The sequence below is a fragment of the Schistocerca gregaria genome, unplaced genomic scaffold (assembly GCF_023897955.1).
Source record: "Schistocerca gregaria isolate iqSchGreg1 unplaced genomic scaffold, iqSchGreg1.2 ptg000623l, whole genome shotgun sequence".
Taxonomy (NCBI): Eukaryota; Metazoa; Arthropoda; class Insecta; order Orthoptera; family Acrididae; genus Schistocerca; species Schistocerca gregaria.
In genome coordinates this window covers 162501-167500 of record NW_026062011.1, presented here as the reverse complement: position 1 = coordinate 167500, position 5000 = coordinate 162501, and the positions used below count along the sequence as shown (strand labels likewise).

At 53.3% G+C, this 5000-nt stretch overlaps 1 non-coding gene across 1 annotated transcript in view; it reads right to left on the bottom strand.

Annotated features, from left to right (window-relative positions):
* The window catches only part of LOC126317184 (small subunit ribosomal RNA), a 1893-nt gene extending 293 nt beyond the window's left edge, over positions 1–1600 (bottom strand). The window contains exon 1 of the ribosomal RNA XR_007556463.1: positions 1–1600. This exon is cut by the window's left edge and continues 293 nt beyond it. This is a non-coding gene — a ribosomal RNA (small subunit ribosomal RNA).
* Between the last annotated feature and the right edge of the window lie 3400 nt (positions 1601–5000).

The following is a 5000-nucleotide window of genomic DNA, read 5'->3' as shown; positions in this document are numbered from 1 at the left end:
CGACCTTTCGGCCTAGGAAGACACGCTGATTCCTTCAGTGTAGCGCGCGTGCGGCCCAGAACATCTAAGGGCATCACAGACCTGTTATTGCTCAATCTCGTGCGGCTAGAAGCCGCCTGTCCCTCTAAGAAGAAAAGTAATCGCTGACAGCACGAAGGATGTCACGCGACTAGTTAGCAGGCTAGAGTCTCGTTCGTTATCGGAATTAACCAGACAAATCGCTCCACCAACTAAGAACGGCCATGCACCACCACCCACCGAATCAAGAAAGAGCTATCAATCTGTCAATCCTTCCGGTGTCCGGGCCTGGTGAGGTTTCCCGTGTTGAGTCAAATTAAGCCGCAGGCTCCACTCCTGGTGGTGCCCTTCCGTCAATTCCTTTAAGTTTCAGCTTTGCAACCATACTTCCCCCGGAACCCAAAAGCTTTGGTTTCCCGGAGGCTGCCCGCCGAGTCATCGGAGGAACTGCGGCGGATCGCTGGCTGGCATCGTTTATGGTTAGAACTAGGGCGGTATCTGATCGCCTTCGAACCTCTAACTTTCGTTCTTGATTAATGAAAACATACTTGGCAAATGCTTTCGCTTCTGTTCGTCTTGCGACGATCCAAGAATTTCACCTCTAACGTCGCAATACGAATGCCCCCGCCTGTCCCTATTAATCATTACCTCGGGTTCCGAAAACCAACAAAATAGAACCGAGGTCCTATTCCATTATTCCATGCACACAGTATTCAGGCGGGCTTGCCTGCTTTAAGCACTCTAATTTGTTCAAAGTAAACGTGCCGGCCCACCGAGACACTCAACTAAGAGCACCCTGGTAGGATTTCAACGGGGTCCGCCTCGGGACGCGCAAGCACGCCTTCGGCTCGCCCCACCGGCAGGACGTCCCACGATACATGCCAGTTAAACACCGACGGGCGGTGAACCAACAGCGTGGGACACAAATCCAACTACGAGCTTTTTAACCGCAACAACTTTAATATACGCTATTGGAGCTGGAATTACCGCGGCTGCTGGCACCAGACTTGCCCTCCAATAGATACTCGTTAAAGGATTTAAAGTGTACTCATTCCGATTACGGGGCCTCGGATGAGTCCCGTATCGTTATTTTTCGTCACTACCTCCCCGTGCCGGGAGTGGGTAATTTGCGCGCCTGCTGCCTTCCTTGGATGTGGTAGCCGTTTCTCAGGCTCCCTCTCCGGAATCGAACCCTGATTCCCCGTTACCCGTTACAACCATGGTAGGCGCAGAACCTACCATCGACAGTTGATAAGGCAGACATTTGAAAGATGCGTCGCCGGTACGAGGACCGTGCGATCAGCCCAAAGTTATTCAGAGTCACCAAGGCAAACGGACCAGACGAGCCAATCCGATTGGTTTTGATCTAATAAAAGCGTCCCTTCCATCTCTGGTCGGGACTCTGTTTGCATGTATTAGCTCTAGAATTACCACAGTTATCCAAGTAACGTGGGTACGATCTAAGGAACCATAACTGATTTAATGAGCCATTCGCGGTTTCACCTTAATGCGGCTTGTACTGAGACATGCATGGCTTAATCTTTGAGACAAGCATATGACTACTGGCAGGATCAACCAGGGAGCTGCGTCAACGAGAGCTGAGCAGCCGGCCGCCCGGGAGTGTGTCCCGAGGGCCCGCGCGAACACGCAAGCGTCCGCTCAATTATTCTGCAAACAGGAGGAGGCTGAGCTCCCCTGCACGATACACCTCGAAACCCTCTCAGGTCCCGGCGGCGCGCAGCGCCGTCCTAAGTACTTGGTCGGGTTCGAGAGAGGCGCAATCGCCCGGAGATAGGCGAGTAGACGCTTTCAGTGCGAACACCCGTGCTCCCAACTGAGCTTGCCGCTGCCGACAGAGGCCCGGGAGCGTGCTGTCGTGGCATTGCCGGCGGGAAACAACACGCGCCACCTACGGTGACCGGCAGCTCCAACGCCAGCGCCACAGAAGGGCAAAGCCCCACTTGGGTGCAGAAGCGAACTCTCCCAGCACAGCGCACGCGCCAACACGTCCGCAGAGCTGCGATACAAACCACCTGCGAGAACCGCTGGGGGCGACCGAGCAGCAGACGGCGTCGCGACGCCGAGTGCCGGGCGGCGGCGCATCCTCAACGCACACAGTCCGCAATCGGACCAGCACACTGCAGATGTCCACCGCGCTTCGCACCGGGCTCGGCAGAACCCACTTTGGCCGCCTGGCGCCGCGCGCCGGGTGCGCCGGCGCGTAGCTGGGACGCCAGCCGGGCCCGTCGGCCGGCGCTCCTGCCACTGGGCGCCCCCCACCAGCCGGCTGTAGTGCGTGCGCTCACGCAGCGCGCGGCCAGCACGCCGCGCGGCCCCCCCTCACCGGCCGGGGACTGTCCCACCAAGCCACAGCCTCGTATCGCTTCATACCCACATGGCCAACTCAGGTTCGGGGGCATGGCGGGTACCGCCGAAACAACCGGTTCACAGATGTACCGATCGTCGCTATCACCGATGCACCTGCAGCGCGAACAACCGCTCAACAACTGATTTCCAGTTCATTTGCGGATCTTTGGCAGCAAACGTATACGTCAATCAACATTTGCGAAATCTACGATTCTGGCATGCCTGCATGTTATGTGTCACGACACGCTACATCAGCCCATATACACACTACGGCACGTACACGAGAGAACACGTGGAAGATGGTCCGCGCACGTGTGCAATGTCCCTTGCGCGGTCGACTGTCAACCGGCCTCTGTAGCATGTCGCAGATGTGGAACGCGGTCCACCGTGGTATCATGTTGTGTGGGGCAATACGATTAAATAGGAAAACCCTCGTCGCTACATCAACAGACGGCTCACGCTGATTCCCGGCAGAGGGAGGGGGGGGGGGGCCAACATGCAATACTTTCGTCCGTACCTACCACATGTCTCTACGGCGTACAACAGTGCAATCTCGCTGTAATGGGGAGACGAGACAAGTAGCATCGTGCACAACATATGGCCCTTATGATTCGCCATTGTAGGGCGCAGCCGGTGTACGGTCAAGCATGTGCCACATTATGTCACTCAGTACGTAACGACGGATGATCAGTGTGGGTTACGCGTACATCAGCGGACAGTCCACACAGGCCGTACCACAACGTACACTGACTGCATCGACAACCAAATGCAACTGAACAGCTGCAAGGCTCATTTCACAAACAAACGCCTGACCGACCAGCTTGGAAGGGCAGGAGGGGAGGGCGATATTCGTTCTGTAGCGTTACACCCTTCCAGTGGTTAGCGGGACTGTGTAGAAAGTACGCAACACTCGAAAGACATTTACGTGAGGGTACGCACCATGGCATCGAGAAATACACATGACACCAGAGGATCCAAGCAGTGAACTATGTTCAGAGGGTTGCTGTTAGGCAAAGCTACATTCCTGTGACGTTACATGCGACAGTTAAGGTGCAGTGTAAGTTAGGTTAAGGTGCAGTGTAAGTTAGGTTAAGGTGCAGTGTAAGTTAGGTTAAGGTGCAGTGTAAGTTAGGTTAAGGTGCAGTGTAACTTAGGTTAAGGTGCAGTGTAACTTAGGTTAAGGTGCAGTGTAACTTAGGTTAAGGTGCAGTGTAACTTAGGTTAAGGTGCAGTGTAAGTTAGGTTAAGGTGCAGTGTAACTTAGGTTAAGGTGCAGTGTAACTTAGGTTAAGGTGCAGTGTAACTTAGGTTAAGGTGCAGTGTAAGTTAGGTTAAGGTGCAGTGTAAGTTAGGTTAAGGTGCAGTGTAACTTAGGTTAAGGTGCAGTGTAACTTAGGTTAAGGTGCAGTGTAACTTAGGTTAAGGTGCAGTGTAACTTAGGTTAAGGTGCAGTGTAAGTTAGGTTAAGGTGCAGTGTAACTTAGGTTAAGGTGCAGTGTAACTTAGGTTAAGGTGCAGTGTAACTTAGGTTAAGGTGCAGTGTAACTTAGGTTAAGGTGCAGTGTAACTTAGGTTAAGGTGCAGCGTAACTTAGGTTAAGGTGCAGCGTAACTTAGGTTAAGGTGCAGCGTAACTTAGGTTAAGGTGCAGCGTAACTTAGGTTAAGGTGCAGCGTAACTTAGGTTAAGGTGCAGCGTAACTTAGGTTAAGGTGCAGCGTAACTTAGGTTAAGGTGCAGCGTAACTTAGGTTAAGGTGCAGCGTAACTTAGGTTAAGGTGCAGCGTAACTTAGGTTAGGGGCCAACGTGGGTTAGGTTAGGGGCCAACGTGGGTTAGGTTAGGGGCCAACGTGGGTTAGGTTAGGGGCCAACGTGGGTTAGGTTAGGGGCCAACGTGGGTTAGGTTAGGGGCCAACGTGGGTTAGGTTAGGGGCCAACGTGGGTTAGGTTAGGGGCCAACGTGGGTTAGGTTAGGGGCCAACGTGGGTTAGGTTAAGGGCCAACGTGGGTTAGGTTAAGGGCCAACGTGGGTTAGGTTAAGGGCCAACGTGGGTTAGGTTAAGGGCCAACGTGGGTTAGGTTAAGGGCCAACGTGGGTTAGGTTAAGGGCCAACGTGGGTTAGGTTAAGGGCCAACGTGGGTTAGGTTAAGGGCCAACGTGGGTTAGGTTAAGGGCCAACGTGGGTAAGGTTGCCAGAGATGTGTCAAATCAGGATGTACGTTTGGCTGGTGTCAGGTGGTGGGTTGGTTCGATGTCTTTACCAGGGGTGTGGCCAAAGGGTATTTTATTACTTGTACCTTTTGTGTTGTGGCGTGGCGTTGCGTCTTGTGTTGATACTGGGTGGACCACTGTGGGTGTTGCTGGCTGATTTGAGCTGCGTTGTTTGCGGGTGATGTGAGACATTGTGTCTTATTAGTGGACGTCACGTTCCTCTTGTCGTTCTTTGGATAGTGTCCTGTGGCAGCGAGGATAAAATGGATGTTGTTGAACGCTAGTGCTTTGGTGCTTTCGCTTTGTTACACACGGAGTGGACTGTGAGATAGGGTGACTGGGTCGAGTGCGGTTCACACTGTCCTCCCCAGTTTACAGTATGTATCATCTATGTATGTGGTCCT